This window comes from Cebus imitator, unplaced genomic scaffold (assembly GCF_001604975.1).
Source record: "Cebus imitator isolate Cc_AM_T3 unplaced genomic scaffold, Cebus_imitator-1.0 Scaffold104, whole genome shotgun sequence".
Taxonomy (NCBI): domain Eukaryota; kingdom Metazoa; phylum Chordata; class Mammalia; order Primates; family Cebidae; genus Cebus; species Cebus imitator.
This window is the reverse complement of record NW_016107419.1, coordinates 3,287,041-3,302,781: the sequence shown is the minus strand read 5'-3', so window position 1 is coordinate 3,302,781 and position 15,741 is coordinate 3,287,041. Positions and strand designations below refer to the sequence as shown.

Below are 15,741 nucleotides of genomic sequence, written 5' to 3'. Positions count from 1 at the left end.
TGAAGAATCACCACACTGCTTTCCACAGTGGTTGAACTAATTTATGCTCTCACCAGCAGTTTATAAGCATTCCCTTTTCTCTGCAACCTCATCAGCATCAATAACTGCTATTTTTTGACTTTGTAGTAATAGCCATTCTCGTTGGTGTAAGATGGTATCTCATTGTGGTTGTGATTTTGATTTGCATTTCTCTAATGGTCAGTGATGTTAAGCTTTTTTTCACATGCCTTTGGCCTGCCTATAAGTATGTCTTCTCTTGAGCAATCTCTTAATGGGGTTGTTTGTATATCTCATGTAAATGTGTTTAAGTTCCTTATAAAGGCTGGATAGCAGACCTTTGTCAGATGTATAGTTTGCAAATACTTTCTCCCATTCTGTAGGTTTAGAATTTACTCTGATGATAATTTCTATTGCTGTACAGAAGCTCCTTTGTTTAATTAATTAGATCCCATTTGTTAATTTTTACTTTTGTTGTGATTGCTTTTGGCATCTTCGTCATGAAATCTTTGTCCATTCCTATGTCCAGAATGGTATTGCCTAGGTTGTCTTCTGGGGTTTTTATAGTTTTTGGTTTTCATTTAAATATTTAATCCATCTTGAGTTGACTTTTGTGTATGGTGCAAGGAAGGGGTCTAGTTTCCATCTTCTGCTTATGGCTAGCCTGTTATTCCAGCACAATTTATCAAATAGAGAGTCCTTTCTCCATTGCTTGTTTTTGTCAGCTATGTCAAAGATCAAATTATTGTAGATGTGTGAACTTATTTCTGGGCTCTCTATTCTGGGCTCTCTACTATGGTGTTTTGATTATTGTAGCCCTGTAGTATAGTTTGAGTCAGGTAGCGTGATGCCTTCAGCTTTGATTTTTATGCTTAGGATTGCCTTCAGTATTTGAGTCCTTTGTTCCATATGAATTTTAAAGCAACATTTTCTATTTCTGTAATGAATGTCTTTAGGAGTTTGGTAGGAATAGCATTGAATCTGTAAATCTCTTTGGGCACTATCACCATTTTAAAGATATTGGTTCTTCTTATCCAGGAGCATGGAATATTTTTTCATTTGTTTATGTTACCTGTGATTTATTTGAGCCATGCTTTATAATTCTCGTTGTGGAGATATTTCTTTGCTTCCTTTGGCAGCACATATACAATAATTGGAGCAATACAGAGAAGATTAGCATGGCCCCTGCACACAGATGAGATCTTTCACTTCCCTGATTAGCTGTATTCCTAGGTATTTCATTCTTTTTTTTGGCAATTATAAATGGAGTTGCATTCCTGATTTGGCTCTTGGGTTGGCTGATGTTGGTATATAGAAATGCTACTGATTTTTATATGTTGATTTTGTTTCCTGAGATATTGCTTAAGTTATTTATCAGCTGAAAGGGCTTTTGGGCCAAGATTACGGGGTTTTCTGGATATAAAATCATGTCATTTGCAAACAGGGATCATTTGACTTCTCTTTCTATTTGGAGTCCCTTTCTTTATTTCTTTGCCTTGTTGCCCTGTCCAGGACTTACAATACTACATTGAATAGGAGTGGTGTGAGAAGATATCCTTGTCTTGTGCCAGTTTTCAAGGGGGATGCTCTCAGATTTTGCCCATTCAGTATAATGTTGGCTACGGATTTGTCATAGACAGTTGTTACTATTTTGAGGTATGTTCCTTCAATACTTAGTTTGTTGAGAGGTTTTAACATGAAGGGATGTTGAATTTTGTTGAAAGTCTTTTCTGAATCTATTGAGGTGATCATGTTTTTGTTGTTGTTGTTGTTGTTCTGTTTATGTGATGAATCATGTTTAGTGATTTGCATATGTTGAACCAACCTTGTATCCAATAGATAAAGCATACTTGATCATGGTGGATTAGCTTTTTGATGTACTGCTGGATTGGTTTGCTAATTTTTGTGTGTGTTTTGTTCTTGTTGTTGTTGTTCCACCCAGGCTAGTGCAGTGGCACAATCTCGGCCCACTGCAACCTCTACCTCCCAGGTTCAAGCAGTTCTCCTACCTCAGCCTCCCGAGTAGCTGGAATTACAGGTGCATGCCACCACACCCATCTAATTTTTGTATTTCAATAGAGACAGCGTTTCACCATATTGGCCAGGCTGGTCTCAAACTCCTGACCTCAGATGATCTACTTGCCTAGGCCTCCCAAAGTGCCAGGACTACAGGCATGATCCACTAAACCCGGATTATGGTTTGCTAGTGTTTTATTGAAGATTTTTGCAAATCTTCAAAGATATTGCCTAAAGTTTTCTTTTTGTGTTGTGTCTCTGCCAGGTTTTGATATCAGAATGATGCTGGTTTCATAGAATGAGTTGACGAGGTGTCTCAACTGCTCAATTTTTTAGAATAGTTTCAAGAGGAATGGTACCAGCTCTTCTTTGCATATCTGGTAGAACTGGGCTATGAATCTCTCTGGTCCTGGGATGTTGTTGTTGTTGTTGATGATGATAGGCTATTTATTACAGCTTCAATTTCAGTGCTCAGTATTGGTCTGTTCAGGGATTCAGTTTCTTCCTGGTTCAATCCTGGGTAGGTGTATGGTCCAGGAATGTATCCATTTATTCTAGATTTTCTAGTTTGTGTGCATATAGGTGTTCATGATAGTCTTTTAGGGTTATTTGTATTTTGCGGAGTCAGGGGCAATATCCTATTTGTCTTTTCTAATTGTGTTTATTTGGATCTCCTCTCTTTTCTTCTTATTGGTCTAGCTAGTAGTCTATTTATCTTATTTATTTTTTAAGAAACAGCTCTTGGATTCACTTATCTTTTGAGTAATTTTTCACATCTCAATCTCCTTCAGTTTGGTTCTAATTTTTGGTTATTTCTTGTCTTCTGCTAGCTTTAGAATTTGTTTGCTCTTGCTTCTCTAGCTCTTTGCATTATGATGTTAGGTTGTTAGTTTGAGACCTTTCTAACTTTTTGATGTGAACATTTAGTGCTATAAATTTTCTGCTTAACACTGTCTTTGCTGTGTCAGATTCTGGTATATTATATCTTTGTTCTCATTAGTTTCAAAGAACTTCTTGATTCCTACCTTAACTTTATTATTTACCCAAAAGTCACTCAGGATCAGGTTGTTTAATTTACATGTAATTATATGATTTTGAGCAATTTTCTTATTCTTGAATTCTAGTTTTATTGCACTGTGATCTGAGAGAGTGGTTGGCATAATTTCAGCTTTCTGCATTTGCTGAGGATCGTTTTATGTCCAAATATGTGGTTGATTTTAGAGTATGTGCCATGTGGCAATTAGAATAATGTATACTCCATTATTTTTAGGTGGAGAGTGCTATAGAAATCTATCAGGTCTATCTGTTCCAGTGTTGATTTCAGGTTCTGATATTTTTGTTTATTTTCTGCCTTGATGATCTGTCTACTACTGTCAGTGGGATGTTGAAGAATCCCATTATTATTGTGTGGGAATTTAAGCCTCTTTGAAGGTCTCTAAGAACTTGCTTTATGAATCTAGATGCTCTTGTGTTGCATACAGATATATTTAGGATAGTTAGGTCTTCTTGCTGAATTGAACCTTTTTATCATTATGTAATGTCCCTCTTTGTCCTTTTTGATCTTTGTTGGTTTAAGTCTATTTTGTCATTAATTAGGATTGCAACTTCTGTTTTTTTCTGTTTTCCATTTCGTTGGTAAATTTTCCTCCATTCATTTATTTTGAGCCTATAGATGTCATTGAATGTGAAATGGGTGTCATTCCATGTCTATCTTAAAGACACATATCACTGTGTTTTGCTTCCTTATGCTGACTGCCACTCTGTCCCAAAAAGTAAATTATTTATCCAATAAGAAATGGTAGAAAAGATAAAATTATCTGAAAGTTTTCAAAAAGACATGCAGAAGTTATAAAATGGAAATGTTCTCTTCTAGCCAAATAACAGCATCAAATGTATTATACCCAGCCATACCTTTATTGCATAATATTATTCTGTTTTTAGTCTGTCTCATTTTTTCTTGTACCTTCCTGCTTCTTGCTACTTATTTTAGTTCTATACATAATTTAAACAATAACCCTTTTATTGAGCTTTGCTCTACACTAGAAATCATTGAGAAAGTCATTGACTTTCCCAAGAAATTAGAAGTACATAGATCAAAAAGTATATTGTGACTTGCAAAAATCTAGTCATATACAAAGAACAGATAGGAAGTAGCAATCGAATCTGCCTGGAAGAGTCAAAGAAAGTGACTTCATTCACCCTATTGTGATTACAACCTCAAAACTTTAGTCTCTTATTCCACAAATAAGGTTTCTCTCACACACAATATGTATTCCGCTCAAGTTGAGTCGTCACTCAGGAATCCAGAATAGAAAAGGCTCTACCCTCTCATAGTTTCCTTTTCTAGAGCAGAAGTCTCCATATTCACCATGACAGTTGAAAAGAATACATCACTTCATCTCAGAGTCCACTGGCCAGAACCATGGTTGTCACCCACCTGGAGCCCCTATCATCCACTGCAAGATGGTTGACAAATATGAACAAGTAGGTATAATATTTGATCGATTTTATTAACTCTACGGCAGAAGTTTTTATAAAGGAGATTAAATTTAAGCTGGACTTTAAAGGCTAAGTTAAATTTGACAAATGGAATTGTGAGAAAAGCACGTTAGAGGTAAAGGAAAGAGTGAACACACAAAGGCAGGAGAAACTCGTGTTATATAATGAAGAAATGCCCACTATTTGCTCTGTGTCTAAGACTAATAGTTATTATTCAAACATCTGTTATCTTCTTTTCCTGTAGTAATAGAAGCTGTAGCTGGGCATAGTTTAACCTATCCCCAAATTTTGTTGTGTGGCCTCTTTTGCATTTAGATGTCACAATAGAGGTAAATCCTTATCTATGAAATGTGAGAGGAAAGACATGTACAACTTGTGGCATGTACTTCTAAAAAAGTAAATATGCCTTCCTCTTCTCTTTTTTTTCCATCACACTGGCTTACAGACTCTTTAGAAAGGCATTTCGGTAGCATGTATAATAACAAACTGTTGCAATGGCAGAGCAAGAAGATGGAAAGATACTACTTGATAGAAAGATACTACTTGATACTACCCAAGTGTCATATGGTTCCTGACTGGTGACCAAGAGAGAAAAGTTAATTTCTATCCTGATTAAATCATACTCTTTTTGGAATGACTTTTTATAGCAGGCAAGCCTGTAACCTAATATGGCCTCTACTAGGTAATATCAGTTTTCTTTCTCTCTTTGTGTTATCTCTTGAATCTAAAAAGGGTTTTTGCAATTAACATGCAATTTTAAATTTAAAGCTGTTATTGAAAAAAATAAATCTGCTTTGAGGTTGATTACTTTCTAGCACCAGTGTTGTGAATACATAGGTTAAGTAGTACATTTGATTTCCGAGATACTTCAGAGGCTTTAAATTCCTTTGCTGTAGGACTAGTTGTGCATACAGTACAATGGTATAAGTTAAACAGAACAACCATCAAGTTTCAGTGGCATTGTGAGATGCACTGTTTGAAAATATACCTGCATATCACTGGAAGATGACTGCACTATACGATAGAAAATGGCATTGGTGGTGACAAGGGGGAAGGGTGGCTGATAACTGAAGAAAATCATGAAGGGATAAAGGAACCTCCTCCCAGCAAACTTGTAGTGAATTCTGCAACTTACGAATCACAGATTTTAGAGTAAGGTATCTATACTGCAGGGATGGAGAATACCTACCGTGCCCCAGATATTGGAAGAGAACAGGAATTGTATAAATAACAGAGAAACCAAGGATACAACACTTGAGAAACACTATGCTGAATTACAAATTCTGTGAAGCCATGGATATCTTGACTTTTGCATCCCTAGAACAATGCCTAGAATTTAGTAGGCACACAAAAATATTTGTTTTTGACATCCCCAGTCATTGCCATTTCAGCAAATGGAAATTTCAGTGTATCAGTTGTTCAGGCCCAAATCTTTAAAGTCATCCTGGATTCCTGTCTTTCTTGTATACTCTTTATCCAGGTCATCAGCAAATCCTGTTAGCACACCTTCCAAAATAATTTCTGAATATCATGACTCCTAAGCAGCCTCACCATTATCACTCTAGTGCAAGCTCTCCCACCACTTCCAGGCTCCAGCCTCTTAGCTGCACTTCCAGTTTATATCCTTACTCTCTATATTAGCTTCCTGTGGCTGCTGTAGTAAATTACCATAAATTAGTGGCTTAGAGAAACATAAATGTATTCCATTGTAATTCCAAAAATCAGAAATCCAAACTTATTCTCTAAAGTTAGGTATTGGCAGGGCTGGTTCCTTCAGTAAGTACAGAGGAGAATTCATTACTTTTTCTTTTATCATTTCTAGAGGCTGCCTGTGTTCCTTGGCTTGTGATCTCTTCTTTGCATCACTCTGACATCTTGGACCCATGATCATATCACCTATTACTGGCTCTGATCTGGCTCCTTGTCATAAGGATTGGTATGATTACATCAGACACAATCTGATAATTAAAGATAATCACCCCATCTCAAAATTATTAGTTTAATTACGGCTCCAAAATACCTTTTTCCAGGTAAGGTAACATTCACAGGTTCTGGAGATTAGGGCAAAGACATGTTTTTGGGGGGAACCATTATTCAGCCTACCACACTCCCTTACCATTAAATCTCCTTAGAGCCACTGGAGTGAAAAATCGAACCTCATCAATCCTGGGCTCCATATCTTCTATGTGATTCCCATTTTACTCAGTGTGAAATAGAAAGCATTTACCATAGTCTACCGGCCATGTATGGTCAGATCCTCCACAGCTTCTCCAACATATCTACCACCACACACCCTTTACTCACTGTGGTCCAGACACATTGGCTTCTTTTCTGTTCCTCAAATATACCAAACACACTCTTACCCCAGCACTTTTGCACGTGCTTTCACCTCTGCCTAGAATATTCTACCTCCAGATATTCACATGCTTGGCTTTCCAATTGCATTCCAGTTTATAATTAAATTTTGTCTAACTGCAGGTCTTCTACGAGCACCCCATGGGATATAGCAACCTCTCCTCTCAATCACCTACCCTTTATCTTGCTTTGCTATTTTTCATAGCACATTATTTCCATCTGAAATAGCATGTATTTGTTTGCTTGCCATCTTTCCCTCACTTTGAGAAAACTTTTTGTGCACTGCTATGTCCCCAGCACCTAGACTAGTGTCTGAAACAGAGGTAAACTCAAATATTAATTCTTAAATAATAAATAAAAGAATCCATGTTGAATTAATGATTTCTAAACCAGTGTCATTAGATACCTTGTTGAAACAGTCATGGTTCTTTTGCTGTTTTCTCGTTCTTCTTTTCTTAAACAGGAATGTCAAGATAATTCATTATCTTTTCTTCACAATAAAAAGAATATGATTTTCCAATATGTTTATTGAAAGTGCTTATCACAAGATGAATAACATCATAGGCTTGCCTAGATGACTATTGATATTGTTTATACGTGGAAACATGTTCCAAATTAAAAATAAGTAAACTCCCAATAATTTTTTAAAATATAATCTCTTTATAAGTTTGTAAGACTATTGGCATATACCTGACTGCAGAAAATACATATCGTGTGTATTTATAGTTTAATTAACCAGCACGTTTGAATTCATGGGAGGTTGCTCAAATTAGCTGACTGTGTTGAAGTAATGACAATAATATTTAGAGTTACTGTAACACTTTACCAACACTAATTACTATTCACATTACCATTGCATTGTCATCTCTCTTTTACAGATTTGGAACTAAGGAACGAGGAAGTGACTTGCCAAAGTCACTGAGGAACCTGATATTGAGATTAACACTCAATGATTTCTGGCTCTCAGAATGTGTGCTGCTACCACCAGGCCACACTCTTCCCTCCAGAGAGAAGATGTGTCAGCATGGAATTGTACTGAAGTAAAGATGTGAAATGGAATGATTACATATCTACCTAGTGGGAAGGTCTGGGGAAGAATCTTTAAGTGCTGGCAGAGAACAAACCATATGACATCATTCATTCCCAGAAAGTGAGGTTAGGAAAAATAAAAAATAATCTACACCATTTAGAAAACACAACCACCTCATACCCTTGGAAAAAGTACACTAAGACTTCTTCATTTGATTTGACCTCTAGTGATATGAATAATTGTCTTATAATTCACTTTCTTACTTCTTGATTATTTTATAGATCCAGCACATATGAGCAAAACCTAACAAAATTCACTTATTTAATTTGAAGATTTTGATTATGTAGAAAAAGCAGGTTCACATTCTTTCTTATCAATGGAGTTCAAAAGATGTAAGGCCCAAAGTCTAACTTCAACTATTAAAATTATATATCAGCATGAGTTTTTCCTTTATTAAGCAATGATTCTTTTATACCTTTCCCCTTAGATGACACCCACACTTTAAGAATAAGTTGGGCAAACATTGACTGTGAATGTGTTTTTGTTTTCCTAATAGAGTATCAATGGGAGTTGTATACACAGATCAAGAGCTGTACACATATTATTATCTCCAAACAGTTAATATTTGTGTATTATTTCCCTTGATCTAGCTATATACATGAATACAGAGGCACTGGTGCTACTTATCACAAAATACAGTGGTAGCTGGTTCCAGGGCTGCCTCTGTGAATATTCCCTGCCAGTGGTTGAAGAGACTAAGGAAGCACCCCTGCTGAGTTCCCTACCGTCCTCCTCAGGGAGTCTGTTCTAATTCCATCTTCTCCTATTGGGAAAGCAGCCAAAGGCAGAAGCAAGAAGGGCAGCACTAGCACTGTAGTTCCTAGAGAGAGGAAGGTGCCAACAGTCAGGAACAGAGAAGAAAAATGTAAATTTTATAAAATAAGGATAACAGAAACAATGATTAGCAACTCCAGCTTTCCATTATAGCCAAAGAGGAAAGTTCCGTGACTGGGAGACAGAGTAACAGCATGCAATTGCAGTCTTTTGTTTGCACCACATACATAGAATAGAATCGAAAGGAAACTACTTTAAAGATGTAAGCTGTGGAGTGGAGTCAAATGCAGACTGTGATGGTATTTGTTGCCTAGTAGATTCTGTGTTGTGCCTCTGCATGCCTTTACCAGCTAGCTTGGCTCTCTGCTTGCTTTTGACCTTGGAAATTTGACCAATAATTTAGTTTTAATTATTTATAGGAAAAGCACTTAGCTATTTGAAAAATAGTAATAGGAGTTATTTCAAAGAATTTTTTATTACATAGGTCTACTAATAAAAAAAGTTCAAGATATTTTTTTTCTATGAAGTGGGAAAAGCAAAGAGTGAATGGGGGAGATACTTTCAAATGAGCTTTTTAGAAATGAGAGAGTAAGAAACATGTCTATTGGCAAATCATCCTTCATAAATAATATCCTATTGAAAAATATAACTAATTATTTTAGCTCCTCAGATAAATTTATCTGAGCAGGAGCATATTTCTGAAAACTAGACCTTTTCAATACAGTATAGAAAGAAAAAATATGATCTTGTAGAGCCATTTTCTCAATGTTTACAATTAGAAAATAAAGGTGAATATTGTCTAGTTTAAAAATTACAATTCCTTAAATAGTTGAAAGCTCTCTTCATGATTATAAGTACATTAAATAGGATTTAAATGATCATTATGTATACAAAGATATGAATAGCACAATACAGGTAACATTTTTCCCTTAAATGTGTTACTTAAAAAATCCATAAAATGAAGGGAAATTAATATCAAAAAATTATTCTAAGATTAAAATTTATCAGTTCCATGGTAACAATGTATTATAAGTAGCAAACATGTATAATTAAAGCAGTCATTATACGTATATTTAGATCATCAATATACCATCTTCAATTCATTTAATAGAAAGTAGAAAATATTACAAAATGATCAGCTTTGTGATGTTTTCCTTCATTTAATTCTGAGCTTTAATCCCTCATTCACCAATTTTAATGTATAAATTGTATAATTTAACCCCAATCTAAAATCCAGGAAAGAAAATATTTAGGAGGCAGATAGTTAACTCAAAGAAGGTAAAAATATTAACTGTGCCATATTACCCAAGGCAATCAGAGAATGAAGGCACTGGTATTTGAAAGTGGAAATTACCTGTAATTTTAGGCTTTTCAAGGAAGAAAACAGAAAATGCAAACTTGGAAAAATATCCACATAAACTGAAATGTCTTTTCTTTATCTCAACCTTTTCTGCATGATAGAGCACCAAAGTCAGATTATGCAGCTACAAATTTGAAGACCTTTCACTTCTGGGATCTGAGAAGGAATTGCTGCTCTATGAACTGGCCTCTTTGGATTTATCAGTATAAAGAGTATTTAAATGCCATGAAGCTAAACAAGTGTTGCTAGAGTAGTCATTCTCTATGGAAAACATGGTTCCACCAACCTTCACAATGATGATAGCCTGGTTGGTGGCCCTAGAAATAGTGGGCTCCAGAAACAAACTATCTCAAACAATACCTTATGATCCAAAGAATAGGCAGCATAGACTTTGAAGTCTGAGATCAGAATTCAAATAATGGCTTTGAGAATCAGTATTGGGAGAGTTACCTAACCACTCAATACTTCAATTTCCTTATCTATAAATATTTGGATAACAGCAGGGTGTATTTCATTTGTGTTTTTGAGAGTTCAGATCAGATAAATACGGAAAGATCTTGGCAATGCAGATTATTTAAATATTATTAAATTCATGTTTGGTATTGATACTTTTACATGAAATTTTAAGATTTACTTAAGTATAATCATACTTTACAATTTAGGAAAACCCCATTATTTCCTGAATTAATAGGTTATCTAGATGGCATTATGTGATATGACATTATATAATATGTTAAAGTAACAAATATAATATACAATATACTATACAACATAACAAATAATTTTAGACCCAGAAGAAACCTTAGAGATTTTATTACACAATCAATCACGGTTCAGCTTAGAAATGTGAAGTGTCTTCCCAGAATTAATGTTGGGTTTTATTTAAGTGTAAAATATCAGGTTCCAAAACTAAAACTTAGAAAACATTTTTTTTCCTCTCAAAACCATTAAGAGATTGGAAAGTGTGTTGTTCCACTGGACTCTCTATTAACTCTTTCTACTCATTCTATTTTTATTAGTTGAAGCAATCAACCTCTGTATAAATTGGCTGATATACCAAACCATTTAAGAATAACAGAAGGCCCTTGTGAAAGATTTGTACTTGTGTTAATGATGTCAGATGACAGGGTCAAGAACACACAGCAGAGATGCCTACTGGCAGCAGAGATATTTTTATATTATTAATCACATCCAAAAATTATCTTCGGAAAGTAGAATTAATCTTCCCACATGCCATGGAAAAGCTGAATTGTTAATAGCCTCCCCAGGGCTTTGATTCTTTCTGTGGCATCTTCAATGACTTTGTCAATGTTTAAACATTATAAACTATCATATTTTTTCTTCATAAAATGAAATCCAGTGCTTTGGAGGCCTGGCTTTCTTTAAAATAAAGATTGTTGATATACTTAAAAATTAACAAATGAGGCCAGGTGCCATGGCTCACACCTGTAATCCCAGCACTCAGGGAGGCTGAGGGGAGTGGATCACTTGAGGTCAAGAGTTCCAGACCAGCCTGTACAACATAGTGAAACCCCGTCTCTACTAAAAAATACAAAAATTAGCTGGGTGTGGTGGCAGGCACCTGTATTCCCAGCTATTTGGGAGACTGAGGTAGGAGAATCACTTAAACTTGGGAGCTTGAGGTTCCAGTGAGCCGAGATTGCACCACTGCACTCCAGATTGAGATTCCATCTCAAAAAACAAAGAAACAGCAACAGCAAAAATTAATAGATTGTTTAACTATACAAAATAAGTACAAAATAATAAATCTGTAGAGATTGATTTATAGAAACCAACATCTCAGAGTAATAAAACTGGATAACTGACAAGTTCTTCCTTCATGTTTTTTTTTTAAACAGGTGTTGAATTCTGTATTATTGCCACATATTAAAGAGAAACAGATTATGACACAGTTCAGTTTGAAGAAAACTAAATATATTAATGAGGTACTTAATAAATAAAAAGACAATAGAATATAAATTCATTTTGATAACAGTAAATTAACAATAGAAAAGTTTTCATAGTCATTAAAAAGATTGTGAATCTCTGAAACATGGGACACTTCAGAATATACCTTAAAATAAATGTTCAGGGTTAAGATAAATGTCATTCTCATTGGATTATAAACTGAGCTGTAACTGAGTTGGAGAAGCAATCTAATGAGCTGGACGAAAAAAAATCTGACTTAAAACCTCAAGCCGACTTAGAGGTTGGAACAAAATCAGAGTATCTAAACAGAAAGTGAGCCATTAATGCCCATTCAATTTATTATAGATAGGTGTATGGGCAGATGGATATAGAAATGAGGATTTATGTTTCCTGTGACTGTACCAAGAATTAATGCTTCAGTCATTTTAGGCACCATGTGACAAATAATTTCTTATAGATCAAAATGTTTCATTCCTACCTAATTATTGAGAATAAATTTTATAATATAAATGTCCAGGAAAGATACATAAGGCACCTTATTTTTATTGCAACCAAATATGTTATGCCATTTTTCACTTTTCAAATTTATTGTTGTGAATTTTTAATAAAACAGATTTTGTTTAAATTTACCTAACATTTTTCAGTGTTGGTATCACTCATCATTATATAAGGACTAGCAGAGAACAAAAAAGTTGTGTTTTAATTTTTTGTTTTAGCTCTAACGATTCTTAATCAGTGAATTAGAATCACTAAGAATAGATTGACCTTTGAAATATATATTCTTCAAAGATTAATGTGGTATTATGCCCATAGAGACAAAGCATGTAAAAATATGTGCCAAAGTGCTACAAGCAAAGAACTCAGTGTTCAAACCCAAATCCTATTATATTTTCCTTTTTCTTTTCCTTCTATCTCTTATTCTTTTTTATTTTCTTTTGTTGATTCGAGAATGTTCACAGTCAATTGAGAATAACAAGCATGTAAATAATATGTGAACAAAGAAAATAGTAGCACAGAGGAGACAAATGGTTATTACCCAAGTCTGAAGGAGAGCTCTAAAAGTGACCAAAATGAGTTAGACATTGAAGGGGTAGCAGGACATGATTAGGTGGGTGAGGGTGGAGACATTGGAAATTTTAGAAAGAAAAAAATCTTACGAAGTCTTCTCAAAGGACAGAATTGGTTAATTCTCTCCTTCTGGTGTAACATCAGTTTTATGTAAATTTGGAGATTTGTATGTTGTCCTACCACAGCTGCCATGTAAACAAGGTGGTAGTCACTGGGTTGGCCTTGCTCGTTCAAGACAGAATATACACTGAGGCTCTGTTTTCTCCTGGTAGTAGGAATTATTGGCTTTCAAGATTGTTCTTCTGAGAAAATAAGGCCTGGGAGGAAATAGACTTTTAAAAAAATGAGATCGATTACTGTCTGTGGCCAAGTGAGAATCAATCTAAGGACCGAGGTCATACATTAAGAAGAAACCTGGGAGAACAGTACATGAAATTCAGGGAGAGTTAATTTTCCAAAATTTAACAGCACACTAGCTTCTGAGAAAATATAAAAGAAGGAAGACATTATTAATTGTCAGAATTTGGGAGATATTTTTGGGCACAGTTTATAATATTCTATGTGAATCTAAACTAGGTCCAGTTCATCCCTAACTCATAAAGATTTTAAAGATTTTTATGAACAAAAATTGCCTTATCTCTTAATTTCACCCTGCTCTCAATAAATATCAAGAATAGAGAAAGTGGTCAGGGGATTTTAGTTACTTTATAAGTATTTACATAACAAGACAACTTATAACTAGTACCTAGAATGACCTGGCATATAGTAGATGCTCAACATATATTTATCAATAAGTAAATGAGTGCTTTCCTCCACAAAGAATGGAAGTTCCTGGTACCATGTTGAATATTTTGACATTAATTTTCCATTGGCTCTGTGACATTAAATGGAGTAGCGAGTAAGCTAGCAAGCTTTCTGACTGAAAAATAAAGCTTCTTATATTCTTTGTTGGGACATTACTCTCAACCAAGAGGCACTCAGGATAATTAAATTATAAAGGGTGGGTAATGAGAAACTTTGGGAGAAAATATATGTATATAAGAAGAAAGTGAGTGAAAAAAGGAGACTCTGAAAGACATATTTTAAAGTATATCAAATCTACAAAAGTTAATATCATTTTAATTTTATTACATATACAAGGGAATTTTGGTAATCTTAAACTAGTTGTCAGAATAATCTCAAACTATTAACTTCTTAAACTTTAATAGTTTTGGGAACTATCTTAACAAGTTGTCTTCATGAACAAAAATTAGATATACCTATAGATACAATTTTTTCAGACATGCTGAATAAAGGCACTGTAAAAGGGATTTTGGCATTGATACAAGTTGAGTGGTATTATAACATCAGACAAATTAAAGTCTTAAAAGTTATTAAATACCTTCATGTAGAGAACTGATGTCTTGGGATATGAAAATGTGCCTTTGTTCTAGAATTTTTCCTTGTGGTGGAAGATTGAGTGCCTTTGGAGCAAATTTTATAAAGAAAGCAAAGCCTTGATTTCTAGCAAATATGTATTTTATTTACATTAAATTATTATTCCATGTATTCTTTCAGCAATCAGCTTTTGAGCCTCTACTATACACTAATCACCAACCTTGAGTCCCATAAGTAAAATTAAAATTCAGGGATATGGATGGAGCTGGAGGCCATTATCTTTAGTAAACAATGCAGGAAGAGAAAACCAAAACCAAATACTGCATGTTCTCACTTACAAGTGGGAGATATATGGTAAAAACACATGAACACATAATGGTGAATCACATGCACTGGGGTATATTGGAGATTGGAGGGTAGGAGGAGGGATGGGATCAAGTAAAATAACTAGTGGGTACTAGGCTTACTACCCGGGTGATGAAATAATCTATACAACAAATCCCCATGATGCAAGTTTACCTATATTACAAATCTGCACATGTACCCCTGAAATTATAAGTTAAAAAGTAAAATAATAAAATTAAGTACTTAAAAATTTTTAAATAAGAAAACTCAGGGAGTTTACTATTTATTCAGTTAACCCTTCTCAGAGGACAGCCATGCAGCTAAGCAGACTGCCTAGGAGTAGAGTGGAATATTATTTTGAAGATGTAAAGATGTCTCCGAAGAGAAAACAGCATATGAAAAGGATCATGGCTAACCACCAGGTCACTCTTTCTTAGTTGATCAGTCTTATGTTAATTCAATATAATAATAATAACGCAGTAGGCTGAATTACTGCAGTGATAATCTTAGAAAATTCATAAAGGATAAGCATTTTTGCGGAAGACTAGGAAATCACTGTCAATTAAGATTCAGGCTAAAATTTGATGTTATAAAATTTGCTGGTTCCTAAAAGCTATTTGTTCACAGGAGGGTGACTTTCTGGAAGAACTCTTTGAACAGGTTTTTTTTCAAGCAACAAAAATGCATGATATGGAGATCCAGATTTATAGCTTCAGGTAGCATTTTTGATCACTCTTTTGTGTATTATACCTGAGAAAAAGGAGGTGTGAACAATCAATTATAAAAAATTCAAATATTTTGAAATCTGTCACACACACACACACGCGCGCATGCACGCGCACACACCCACCCCCACACACACACACACACAACAAAAAACAGAAAAATAAATAGAAAGTGACCCAGAATTTTTGGTCTCTAATTAAAATGT

At 34.7% G+C, this 15,741-nt stretch overlaps 1 non-coding gene across 1 annotated transcript; it reads left to right on the top strand.

The window, feature by feature from the left end:
- Window positions 1-1,120: 1,120 nt before the first annotated feature.
- Window positions 1,121-1,228, top strand: LOC119472561. Its single transcript, XR_005201707.1, has one exon. It is a non-coding gene; the product is annotated as a U6 spliceosomal RNA (small nuclear RNA).
- The last annotated feature ends 14,513 nt before the right edge of the window (window positions 1,229-15,741 follow it).